Source organism: Chamaea fasciata, unplaced genomic scaffold (genome assembly GCF_029207755.1).
Source record: "Chamaea fasciata isolate MVZ Bird 193981 ecotype frontalis unplaced genomic scaffold, bChaFas1.0.hap1 SCAF_4, whole genome shotgun sequence".
NCBI lineage: Eukaryota > Metazoa > Chordata > Aves > Passeriformes > Sylviidae > Chamaea > Chamaea fasciata.
In genome coordinates this window covers 159,898-172,942 of record NW_027094089.1, presented here as the reverse complement: position 1 = coordinate 172,942, position 13,045 = coordinate 159,898, and the positions used below count along the sequence as shown (strand labels likewise).

General features: G+C 53.8%; 2 long non-coding RNA genes across 4 annotated transcripts; one reads left to right on the top strand and one right to left on the bottom strand.

The window, feature by feature from the left end:
* The first annotated feature begins 8,455 nt into the window (after positions 1 to 8,455).
* On the top strand, positions 8,456 to 12,512 carry LOC136287975 (uncharacterized). The gene is made up of 3 exons (XR_010720445.1): positions 8,456 to 8,832; positions 9,883 to 10,529; positions 12,426 to 12,512. It is a non-coding gene; the product is annotated as an uncharacterized lncRNA (long non-coding RNA).
* LOC136287974 (uncharacterized) lies at positions 11,670 to 12,766 on the bottom strand. Of its 3 annotated transcripts, none has more exons than XR_010720444.1 (4): positions 12,694 to 12,766; positions 12,359 to 12,497; positions 12,097 to 12,219; positions 11,670 to 11,992 (listed from the first exon to the last, which is right to left on the bottom strand). It is a non-coding gene; the product is annotated as an uncharacterized lncRNA (long non-coding RNA). The 3 variants fall into 3 exon arrangements; XR_010720443.1 differs by having other exon boundaries at positions 12,359 to 12,557; positions 12,694 to 12,765; XR_010720442.1 differs by lacking the exon at positions 12,694 to 12,766 and having other exon boundaries at positions 12,355 to 12,441.
* Positions 12,767 to 13,045: the final 279 nt, after the last annotated feature.

The window sequence follows — 13,045 nt, the reverse complement described above, 5'->3', positions numbered from 1 at the left end:
TGGGCAAAGAGCGGTAGTGCAGCTGTCCCCCGTGCCCGTCCCGCATGATCTGTGCTGCAATGCTGCCACCGTGTGGGCAAAGAGCGGTAGTGCAGCTGCCCCCCGTGCCCGTCCAGCCTGACCGGTGCGGCAATGCTGCCACCGTGTGGGCAAAGATCGGTAGTGCAGCTGTCCCTCGTGCCCGTCCCTCATGATCTGTGTGGCAATGCTGCCACCGCGTGGGCAAAGAGCGGTAGTGCAGCTGTCCCCCCCCCGCCCGTCCCCGAGGCGCGTGGCAGCCCCGCACTGTGAGCTCGGGGGCGGCGCTGCCGCCCGCCCGCCCGCAGCTCGGGGCCGAAAGGGAGGGAAAAAGGCAAGGAGCCCGGGCGCGTGGCAGCCGGCTGCCTGCGCGCGCGACCCGGACCCCGGAGCCGTCCGGGCGCGATTTTCCGCGGCGTTTGCGGGTGTGCGGACACGGGATGGGGGCGCAGCGGCGCCGCGGGCGGCAGTCCATTGAGTCAGGCGCTTGTGCGAGCAGCCGAGGTGGCACCTTATTTAGTTCCACTACCAAGATGGCGGCTGGAGACGAGGCGCCTGACCTTCTAAAAAGGGCGGCCAAAAAGGCGGGAAAAAATAAGGACCCTATAGGCGTTTAGCCAGCTGCCTGTACAAAACCCCGACTACGGCGCCGCTCGGGCGCAATTTTCCGCGGCGTTTCCAGGTGTGGGGACACGGCCTGTGTGCTCAGCCGCGCCGCGTCCGGGTTTGGTTTGGTCAATTTAGTCAGGCGTCTGTGAAAACACCTGCCGGGGGCCTATTCCGAGTCGCAAAGAACATGGCGGCCGGGACGGAAGTGGCCTCAGGGGCAACCAAGATGGCGGCAGGCAAAAGCGGAAGTCACGCGACGCCCCTCACAAAATGGCGCCGAGGCGCGAGGTGGTTGACCTTCTAAAAAGGGCGGCAAAAAAGGCGGGAAAAAATAAGGACCCTATAGGCGTTTAGCCAGCTGCCTGTACAAAACGCCGACTACGGCGCCGCTCGGGCGCAATTTTCCGCGGCGTTTCCAGGTGTGGGGACACGGCCTGTGTGCTCAGCCGCGCCGCGTCGGGTTTGGTTTGGTCAATTTAGTCAGGCGTCTGTGAAAACACCTGGCAGGGGCCTATTCCGAGACACAAAGAACATGGCGGCCGGGACGGAAGTGGCCTCAGGGCCAACCAAGATGGCGGCAGGCAAAAGCGGAAGTCACGCGACGCCCCTCACAAAATGGCGCCCAGGCGCGAGGCGCCCGACCTTCCAAAAAGGGCGGCCAAAAGGGCGGGAAAAATAAGGACCCTATAGGCGTTTACCCAGATGCCTGCACAAAAACCCCGACTACGGCGCCGCCCGGGCGCAATTTTCCGCGGCGTCTCCAGGTGTGGGGACACCGGCCGTGTGCTCAGCCGCGCCGCGTTTGCTTTTAAATTCGTGGATTTATTCAGGCGTCTGTGTAAACACCTGCCGGGGCCTATGTCGAGCCGCAAAAAAGATGCCGGCGGGACCGGAAGTGGCCTCAGACGCAACCAAGATGGCGGCAAGGAAGGGCGGAAGGCTCGTGGGGCTCGTCGCGGCCGAAAATCGCCGAGTGCAGCTCACACCCTGCAATGGCAAAAGCTGTTTTATTAAAACTCAGCCGAGAATTTTCCTCTTATTTCCAGGTCACAGGATATACTGAGGCTGAGAGGGATCCTAAAATCTGACTCTCAAGCGGACGGACCGTTTGAGAATCGAACTCAGCACCTTGGCATTACCCGGACTCTGCTCCAAGCAGCTGAACCAATCTCTGCATTATGGGGATGGACCTCCATAGGATGGCAACGCTTGGCCCCACTAAGGTAAGTGCAGTGCCGCCTTCTCTGCCAAAGCTGCTTCACACACCAGCCCCTGGAATGGCTCGAGGGCAGAAGTGGCTGGCAGCTCACGACAGCACAAAGCTCTTCCAGTGACGCTGATTTCCTGTCCTTTCCAGGATTTACCCAACAGCTGCCGTAAAAGTACTCACACAAAGTCTCTTTCCGGGCGGAAAGGAGCAGGACAAGTCCTGAGGCTTCCCTTCTTCCACGGCCAAAGCTCTGCAGAGAGGCAGGGCCGGTCCCACCCGCACAGGGGCGTTTCCTGCAGGTGAGTGTTGCCGGGCCAAAATGATGGCAGCTGCTGAGGCCGGGGCTGCTTTTCTGGCCGGAGGCCTCGGTGCCCCCCCGTGCCGCCTGCAGTGTCCCTCGGGGTTTCCTGCAGGTGTCCCGGGTGCCCGGAGGCGCAGGGAGGAAGGAGGCCGGCAGCCCCAGCGGGGCCAGCAGCCCTGGGATGATGTGCAGGGAGGAGCTGTGCCTGCGGGGCCCCGCCCGTGGCAGCGGCGGCCAAACGCAGGGCCCGGGGCCGGGCTCGGGGCTGGCACGGACACGGCCCCGGGGCTGCCGCGGCTCCTCGGCCAGGGCTGCTCCCGCCGGGCACGGGGAGATGCTGCAGCCCGGACAGAGGCACCCACAGCCCAAGAGCTCCCCGGGGAACAGCTGGCATTGCCCGGGAACGGCGGCTCGGGCTGTCTGCAGAGGGGCTCAGACAGCAATTCCCACCTCCCGGAGCTCCCACACAGTTGCCAGGGATGTCCTGGCCACCCCAAATCCCCTCCCTTTCAGCCTGAGGACATCACCCGTCGGCAGCATTAAAGCCAAGGCGCTCCTCCCTCACAGAAATTAAATCCAGAGCAACGGCCCTCGGAGATGCCTCAAAATCAAAGGTTTGAGTGGGATGGAGTTTCGTTTGGATGAGGTCTGGACTTTTCCAGGGAGCCGGCCGGAGTGCAGAAGCGATGGAAAGCTTTTGCAGGTGGGTCCCACTGGAGGTGTGCTGAAGGCAGGGATGGGCGTCCCTTGCCTGAGGGAAAGGCACTTGCAGAGGCCACTGCTGGGGCTCGGAAAGGAGCTGAGCTCCTGCAGGGAGCTGTGTCCTCCCGAGGGCACAGGGGCTGCCTCAGCACAGGCCGGCCAGTGCCTTCTCCTGCTCTGAAACATCACCTGGAGCCCGAGCTCAGGGGGGTGGCTGAATTCCAGGGAAATCTGACAGGTGACCCCCAGGGGGTGAGGGTTATAATTAACCAAATCTATGGAATAAAAACCTATCCTGTCCCCATCCTGCTGAGCTTCCTTGGAAGCTCTGCTGGTTCCTGACACGTCTGGCATTCAAGCAGCAGCTCTGCGTGGGAATATTCGTGCTCTGTGAGGCACTGTGAGGTTATTGCAGCGGGAACTGAGCAGGGAATTCGGGGCCGTGGGTATAATTCATCTAAACTAGCAAAGGTGACAGTGAACCCCAAATCTGGGCACCACACAGAGAACAATCTTTGTGCTGCCCTGTCAGCTCAAGCCCCTGGGCTGGGAAGTTTTGGGAGTCAAACATATGGAATGATAGAAGTCACAGCAACTGGTGTCACCCCGAGGGACAGTCCAAGTCCCAGACAATTCCTCTGCAGTCCCCTGGGGGGGAAAACACCCTCTGTCTGCCAGGAGCCCTGACTCTGTTTCTCCTATCAGCTGCGTTGGGCTTTAAGAACTTGAAATAACTTTGAAGCCAAAGAGATCACCTTTTCCTTCTGGTTTGATTGTTTTGGTTTTTTTTTTCTTTCAGATGCTGGACTTGCTTCTGTGGATGTGTGCTGAGCTCTGGCTGCAGGGGACTGTCAGGCCTGAATGGCTGTGAGTCTGTGTTCTTCTCGCTGGGGAAGCGGAAATAATTATTAATTAGACTGCAGAAATGTTTTCAGAAACCTTTCCCCTTTCCTGCCCTTTGCTGGTGGATATTCTCTTTCTGCCTTTGAATTTACAAAGCTGTTCCCTGATGTCATTTCCCCTGCCTGAATTCCTTGCAGCTCCTACCTGGGAAAAACTGGGATGATGTCCTGGGGATGTCCTTAGTGGAGGACAGAGGTGAGCTTTTGCCTGTATTTTTCTAATGTTTTCTAAAATTTCAGAGAGCTGCTGCTGCTGCACAAGTGGAGCCTTGTCAGCGAAGACCTGCATCTGCAGGAGGCCCCGCAGGCCCTGGCTGGGAAGTGCCAAAACAAAGAAGTGATCAGTAAGTGCTGAACTGCTTCCAGGAGGGCGTATTTTGTTGCAGCCGTTACAGACCAACAGTACAAGTGAGGCCAACTGCTCTGGAAACAGTACTAATGCCTTCTGCCAGCCCAATGGAGCTTGGGGGAGGAGGAAAGGAAATGGCAAGGCATTTTTCAGGTCTTCCTTGGGGTGAATTCTAAGCTTAGCACAATTGGGAAGCTTTGAGGAAACACAGTTTAAAAAGGGGAAGAGCTGTAAAATGAAACTTAGTTGCCAATCTCATGTCAGGTTCTAAAAAATGGTCTTCTTGAATCAAATCTCAGAAGAAATAAGCGGTGCCTGGAGGCTCTGTGCTCAAAGGTTTGAATGATTCTGAGTGTGGATGGGGATCTGAAAGTCACGTGTAAGTAAAACCAAAAAACACATCAAGGAAGCAAAACTGCAATAGTTGACTTTTCTTGTTGTCATCGTTTTGGAAGAAAGGAAAATATCGGGCGAGAGGTGAGAGCAGGATCTGCAAAATCTCGGAGTTCTCCACGTCTCCCTGAGGCTGAAGCCGTGTTTGCTGTCAACGATGCCAGAGTGGAAGATGCTAAAGACTGAAAACTTGGGGTTTTCCCCCCTGAATCCCAAGGCTCTGTCAGCAGCTGTGCCCTGTCTATCTCTTCAAAGAGTTTCCGGGTTTAGGAAGGCTTTTCTGTTCTTCCGTATTTCTCTAGAACTCCACTCCAAAAGAATGGTGCTGTGTCCGTGTGGTGTTGGTGACTCTGTGTGAGTTGTTGTATTAAAGCCAATCGTTGGTAAGGGTTCTGAGCCTGCCTTGGAGAGCACTTGGAGGTGGCAGCTCTTCTTTAATTTCCCTTGGTTCCGTTCATGCCTTTCAGTGATTTCTGCGAGGTGCACTGCAGTCTGCCTGAAGCCAGCACATCCTGTCCGTGTTTGACCTTGACTCCTGTTGTTTTTCCTCTTGCAGGTAGTTGGCAAAAAGAGGAGAGAGCCAGTAGGAAGTGAAGCCCCTGATTTCCTGCCTTTTCCAAGAAATCCTTGCTGTCAGCCGGAGTGTGTTCCTGGTCTCCTCCTCCTCCTCCTCCTCCTCCTCCTCCTCCGCCTCCTCTGTTTGCCAAGGTGAATTTTGGTTATTGCAGGAATTCTGCCCAGAAATCCTGGCTGGCTGAGGGATCCTTGTGTCCCCTCTGGAATAAATTCCTGCGTCTCATCAGCCCTGCTGGTTTGCAGTAGAGTTTGGGCACCTTTCGCTGCAGCTGTGGTTCTTAATAACTAGAAGTCCCGAGGCACAGCCTGGCCTCCCTCCCTGGGAGCTGCATTTCAGTCTGCCTGGACCAAGGCCATCCTGTTTGAGACTTTATTCCTGTTGCTTTTCCTCTTGCAGGTAGTTGGCGAAAAGGAGAGAGCCAGTAGGAAGTGAAGCCACTGGAAGGCCTTATCCCAGTCCAAGGTTCCCACTTTTCTCTCTGACTCCTGGATATTTGCCTGGCCATAACTGGACAGAGACTGTCAGTTTGATTTCCTGCCTTTTCCAAGAAATCCTTGCTGTCAGCCGGAGTGTGTTCCTGGTGTCCTCCTCCTCCTCCTCCTCCTCCTGTTTTTGCCAAGGTGAATTTTGGTTATTACAGGAATTGTGGCTCTTTTGTTCCACTGAAACTTGCCAACTCTGCTGAGAGTTTCAGATGTCAAATCCAAGTAAGATTGGAGTTTCTTTGCATTGGTACTCCCACAAAACACAGATCATTCTTGGATAGGAGTAACTGGACCTGTTGAATTCCCACTTCCCTTTAAATCAGAGCAGAGGAAGCAGATTTTAAATCATCATTCCATGAACTTTCACCAACTTCATGACTCTTGCAAAAGTTTTCAATGTTAGAAATTCCTGAGCTTGTTTTCCAGGCAAGCTGGGATTTAGATGTTATTCCTTCCTTTTATTTGATGTTTTTCTCTCTGATTTTAGTAAGGGAATATTTTTTTTTTTTCAATTTTCCATCCTAATTGGAATTTTTGTACCTTGTAGAGCACATTTCCAAGGAAATTTACCCAATTAATGTTGGTAAATCAGGAATTGTCCAGCACCATCTCCACAAAATTCTGTGAATTCCCAAGAAAACTTTGAAGTATTTATTTGCCACGATTCGTCTCTTTGTAAAGTTCAATTTACTGCATTTTTAATTACATAAATGCCATTAAAACCTGAATCCAGGCCTAGCTGCTGTTCCTTGGACACAAGGGGCTGGTTCTTTCCTACCTTGGCACATTTGGATGTTTGTCCAAAATGAGCTTCCCACTAAAATAGAATTTGTTTCCAAGCAGAAGTGGGAATTGTCTAGAAAACCTTCTGTTCTGGGGGGCACTGGGTTTGTTTCCCTTATTGCTGCATAATTGTGGAAAGCCATGGCGCTTTTTTAGGCAGTGGCAGGAGGTGAGAGCTGCGTTTATTTAATTTTGTATTTTATTTTTTGTTATTTTTGTATTTTTGTGCTCTTTTGTTGTGGTTTTTCATGTTGCGTTTTGTGGTTTTTCAAAGACTTTTTCTTCAGTTTTTTTAATTTTTATTTTTTTTCTTTAGCTATTTATTTACTTGTTAAAACTACTTTTCGTTTTTTAATTTTTTGTTTAAATTTTTTTTCCACTTTTTTGTTACTTTGAAATTTTTTTCTTTTGGTATTTTAATTTTATTTTTTATTTTCTATAGTTTTGGTTTATTTTTTCATGTTTTCTTTGTTCCTTTTTTTTTTTCCCCCATACTCTTTCTTCCCCCGGGCGCCTGGGGGTTTGGCTGTTGGCAAGAAAGATGAGAAATGACCTCGGTGCCCGCTGGACGTCGGGATGTCATAGAGAGCGCAGTTGGCAAAAGCTCCGTATTTTCTGCTCCATAAAACTCCTGAAGGGAGAAAGCTGTGACCACCGTGGTGCCCTTTTTTCCTTCCCAGCCCCGACCAGGTCTCCTCCTACCCGTGCACAGTGTTACCAGCAGCAGCCTGCTGTCCAGGCTGTCGAGGCGTATTTCAGAGGGAGCAATAAAAACAAAGTAGACGTTTTATTTTGAACTCTCCGACCCTGCTTGTTTATTAGCAAAGAACTCCAAAACAAAGCGAACAAAAAAAGAAAACCCCCAAAATAAAATCCCCCGCAACCCACCAAAAAAACCCCATACAGATAGAGAAAATATGCCCATATTATTTAAATAAAGATTAAAACTTTACCCCTTAGAAAACCAGGCTCATTTAATTCAAATTAATTGTGTTTCTGATGTGTTAGGTTCATGAATTCATCTAGTGTAAAATATCGTTTAAAATATAAACAAACGAATTAAAAAAATAATGAAAAAGAAAAATAACAAAAAGTATAGGATATGAAAAATAATATCAATAATAAATACACAATATACTATTACATACTACACGTTTTATAAATATATATAATATACATAATATAAACATATATAATGTACATAATCATATTTAAATGAAATGTATTATTTATAACATTACATAATAAATAATAAATTATTTTATATATAACTTTCTATATTTAATATCTATAATAAATATAATAGTATAATAAACATAATACATGATGTATAATGTACATAATATAAAAGATGAATTGTAATGATGAATGTAAATATCAGAATCACAAAGATATAAAATATTGAAATAGAGCCTGAACGAAAGGCTTTTTTGTTTCGGTCTGGTTGCTGGCAGGGCTCTCGCAGGTGTGCTCGGGGGTCTTTTGGGCCATTTATTCCGGAGGCTGTTCGCCAGGGCATTCCTGGGCACGTTCGTTTATGGCTCCGCTCCGCGCCGCCGCGCGGCAGTGCTGCCACCCTGTGGGCAGAGAGCGGGAGTGCAGCTGTCCCCCGTGCCCGTCCCGCCGGAGCCGTGCGGCAATGCTGCCACCCTGTGGGCAAAGAGCGGCAGTGCAGCTGTCCCCCGTGCCCGTCCCGCCGGAGCCGTGCGGCAATGCTGCCACCCTGTGGGCAAAGAGCGGTAGTGCAGCTGTCCCCCCCGCCCGTCCCCGACGCGCGTGGCAGCCCCGCACTGTGAGCTCGGGGGCGGCGCTGCCGCCCGCCCGCCCGCAGCTCGGGGCCGAAAGGGAGGGAAAAAGGCAAGGAGCCCGGGCGCGTGGCAGCCGGCTGCCTGCGCGCGCGACCCGGACCCCGGAGCCGTCCGGGCGCGATTTTCCGCGGCGTTTGCGGGTGTGCGGACACGGGATGGGGGCTCAACCGCGCCGCTGCCGGCGGTCCATTGAGCCAGGCGCCTGTGCCAGCAGCGGGGGGGCACCCCAGCGAGTGCCCGCACTGAAGATGACGGTTCGACCGGAAGTGGCTTCAGCCTCAACCAGTATGGCGGCGAGGAAGGGCGGAAGTCCTGGCACGCTGCTCGCAACCTATTGTAACCGAGTGCAGCCGAAAATAGCCGAGGCTTGACGAAAATCGCCGACTTTCGGCCAGCAGCCGGACTCAGCCGAGGGCAGTTCGGGGTGATCCCGGACCGGTGCCCGCCCTCCCTGTCGCTTCCTCGGCCGGCGGTTCGAAGGCGATGTCGGGGGCCGCTGTGCCCGGAGCGGGAGCACTCGCTGTCGCTGCTGGAGCCGGGCGGCGGCCGGCCCGACCAGCAGCAGCGGCTGCTTTCTGTTCACACCCAGAAAGTCATTCCTCACCCCAGTTATGCTATCACAATTACTTCATTTTTGATCTGCAGTTACAGCCACATTTCTTGAAAGCTGCCCGGAAAACCTGGCTGGGACTCAGGTAAAGAAAGGGAGACTGACCGGTAACACCCCGCGGGGCCGCCGGCAGCGGCTCGGGAGCGCCGGGCGCGGGCCCCGGCTGCGGCAGTGGCGGCCGTGAGGGCTGTGCTGACAATGGAGGAGGGCGGGAGCTGCCGCAGCGCGGTTGAAGCGGAGCGGAGAACGGCCGGTCCCGGGAGAAGCCCCGAGGACGGCGGTGGCAGCCGCGGGGGGCGGCCCCGAGCGGAGCCGGGCCGGCAGCGGGCGGCCGGGGCTGCGTGGGGCGAAGGCGGTCCCGACGCGGGCACGGAGCCGGGGAGGAGCAGCGGGGCCGGCTGGGGCCGCCCGGCGGAGCCTTTCCTGGGAAGCAAAACCTGCGGTTTCTCCCACCTCGGCCCCGTGGCGAGGGGCAGCGCAGCAGAAGGGAGCAGCACCTGAGCGGGTGGGGCAGTGCTGGGGCGCAGGGAAGATGCGGCTGGGGCAGAGCTTGCAGGCTTCTTACATTTAAATGAACGTGGAAAGCTGAGAGAGAGGTAGTATAAAAGCTCTGTGGGTGCTCGGACAGGTGAGACGTGACTCAGGGGAGGGAGTCGCTTTCCTGAGCTCCTGAAGTTCCATTTGTCTCTCTCAGGAGCAGATGTGAGAAGTTTCCTGTTTGGAATTGGGCTCCAAAAGGAAGGAACCTGAAGCTGCTTCTTTTGATAAATCCATAAGCATGGGAGGCTGTATGAAGCACACTGTTTTAAGTAGTCAGTAACTTCCATGGATATTTTAACTATTAAAAACGGTGACTTTTAATTCCTCTGCACACTGATGTCCCACACAGGTTTCACTGAGGCTGTGAATTGCAATCCCGACCATCTTCCGGTTTCTGGTGCTTAGGGCTGTGGCATTTGGTGTGCAGAAAACATCCCAGGCTGTCCACCTAGGAACTGTATGGGCATTTCCACAGGTCCTCAGAGTGGGAAAAGGCCAAGAGGGTCGTAGTGGGACCTCTCTTTCTCCCAGGCCTGGGCATCCTCAAGACACCTCTAGATTGGTTTTTAAGTGTTTGTTGTTTTTTGTTTTCCAGCCCAGGACTAAGCTGGAGAAGAGGTGGAGAGTAGCAAGTGGGACTGCCATGTTAAGATCCATCCTTGGATTCCAGGTTCTCCCAATGGGTTTGTCCAAAGAAAGGAGGTGTTTGCGGTACCTGTTTGTTCACCTGTTGAGCTTGGAAGAGATGCTGAGCATGAAATTCCAGGGAAGCTGCACTTGTGTAGTGGCTGGAGTGAGAAGCATCTTGCCTGTCTTTCCCCACTGGTGTGCTGTGGTCATTTCCTCTCTGGGTCCTTGTTTCCCTCTTTGTCTCTGTATCCCTCTGTCCTTGCCATGTGTTTGGCACTCTCTCTTTTTCTCCATCTTTCTCCACGCCTCGTGTTCATGCTTATTCTCTGTGGCTTTGTGGTGCTCCCCGTGCCACTGTTTCCCATGGGATCCTTGTGTCCTGTTTGCTGTCCCTGTTCTTTTTTAATCCCTCTCCGTCGTGCTGCCCATCAGTGTACAGAGGCTGACTGGAGGGAGGTTCTTGTGCTGCAGGTTCCGTTCAGGAGGCTGGTGTGATTCAGCAAGCCCACAGTTTGAATTGCCCCCTCCATGTGGTCCAGCCAGCTGTGCCCAGTGCCCATCCTGGAGTGCCTTTTCTGTCAGCTCACGCGCCATCGTGCTGGAGACTGTCAGGCAGGTGCTGGGGTGGACGAGGGGAGGGCAGGGGGCTGAGGTGCTGTTGTTGGGCAGGGCTTGCTCTTTCACCCACACCGAGTGGTGGCCAGGCTCAGCTGAGCACAGCAACTGGTGTTGGAGAGATGATGCCTGTCTCGTCTGTCTGAGCTGCCCCAAAGGCCGAGGAAAGGGCTGAGGCTCTGGTGGTTTGGCTGTACGAGGCCCATGGCAGCACAGTCACCGCCCGGCTCCAGGCCTCCCTCCCCGTTACGGAGGCGATGCTGTGAGTCCCTGCAGAAGGGCTGGGGCATGTGGCGATGGAGATCAGTCCCTTCAGCCCTGCGCTTTGTCCCCCAGCTGTGACCTCCTGGAGCATCTGGCTGTGTGGGGCCACCTGCTGCTGGAGCCACAGGGCCTGAGGCTTTCCTTTGCAGCCTTCGTGTGCTCTCTGACCTCCTGGTCCTCCTGCAGCCACCCAGGCCAACACTGTGAGCTCAAATCACAGACTGAGCTGTTCCCCATCCCGAGCGTTGTGCAAGGCAGCAGTTCCAGGGAACAGCAGTGTCCCCATGTCCTGCACCCAAGTGTTGCAGAGACGCGCTTGAACAACCCTGCTCCTCAGGGAAGGAGGACAGCTGCCCACTGCCCAGCCAGGGTAGGTGGTCTTGAGCGAGTTCTGAGTTCTTTAAGTGTGGACAAAGGTGCAGAAAGGCTGGTGTGCACAAGTTCTGCTCCAGCCATAGAGGTGTGGGGAGCAGCAGCTTCCACAGTGACTCCTGTGTTGCAGCCTTCATCTTGCCTAGCAGTGAGTGTAGAAACACACTCTACTCCCTTCCTTCTCCCTCTGCCTGTCCCTTGCACCACCCTTGCAGAAGAGGAAACACAAAAAAATCAAGAGGATTATGTAAAAACAAGCTGGAGCCTGTTTTTTTAACTTGTTTCCAGGTAACTGCACTGACCTTCCTCCTCCCAGGGGCTTTGTTGTAGTTGCTCTTTTAGTGTCTGCCTCTGAGCAGTATCTCACTCCTGGGACTGGGGAGGCTGAGCTTACCTTTATTTTTTGGGGATGAGGTGGAGGGGAAGTCTGCTTCAGCCCCTGTGGGGAAGAGACTGGGCACAGGGATTTATCCTTCCCATGAAAAGGCACGCACGGTGATTTCTACACAAAATACTTTATTAGTCAACTAAAAGCAGTGGATCCGCAGCCGGAAAGGGAAGAGGGAGAGGAAAGAGTCAGAGTCCAGCACAGCATGTGGTTTTCACCCTTTTCCCCTGAAATGCCTGTGGCCGGCCATAAAAAGCCCCACCACCAGGCTCAGCTTCTCCCTCCCACACTGGCAGGGTGCAACAGTAGCAAAGAAGCGTGAGGACAGGTACAGGGCAGCTCCGTCTGTGGCCAGGCCCTGCCTGAGCTCCTCTTGGCCCCTTAAATGTCCCTCAGGAGGTGGCAGCAGGTGACACTCACATGGCAGGGGCTGCACCTGGAGAAGGAAGAGGGAAATGAGGAGTCAGAGGGCATATCTGGCTCTGCCCCATGGGCTGTGGGAGAGCTCCCCACAGCCCCCACAGGGACTGCCAGTCTCACCTTTGGCCCTGCGAGCAGATGTCCAGCAGCTTCTTCTGACACTTGGAGGCACCTCAGGCAAGGCTGGAGCAGCAGTCACTTTCCTCCTCCCACGAGCACGTCCCTTCCTTGGCCCTTCAGCTACTGGCGATTGAAGGAGACACAGGAAGACTGATTCAGTGATCAGAATTTGATTTCACTGAGGTTTTCCAAAAGCTTGTATACCATTTCAGGAAGGTTAATAGTTTCTACTACAATAATTAGGTTAAAAGATCATACAAACAGCTCATGCATTTTACAGCATCTTTTTCGTAGGGGGTTGATTGAATCTCTCCTCTTCCCATAAACAGGTTTAATCCCATCTTCTGTAATCTCAAAGTTCTGTTTGTTCCTGCCATGGCATCCTGGTTATCAAACCAAGCCTGCAAATGAATGGTGAGCGGTCTGGGGCAGATGGAGGGAATGGCAGGGCTGTTTCAGAACTGCAGAGAGAGGACGGAGATGTGGGGGAGCTGCTGGTATTGCAGCATCCCTTCCAGCATCCCCCTTCCCAGCGTGCCTCCCACAGCACCTTCCCCTGCAGAATCCTCCCTGCTGCCACCCCTCCGGGCGCCTCACCTGCCAGCAGCACCTGGAACTTGTTGGCCGAGAGCATTGCAGGGACAGCTGTCATTTTCTCACACTCTGTCCCGCACACTGAAGGTCAGGTGCACCACGGGCTCATTGACCTCCTGCAAGTCGCTGGAGCTGAGGGTGTAATCCACGTGCCAGCACACTGAGCCCAGCTGGGTCAGTACGGTGGGGAGTGGGATGGTGTCAGCACCCCGGTTCACTCCAGCATGGTGATTTACACTGACCCCCACACTCCTGTTAAGACCCAACACCCCGCTCACACCTCAGGCTGCAGGCACTGAGCCAGTCCTGGAAGGGGCTCTGCTTCTCCTCAAAGGAATGGCACAAGGCGCTGGCA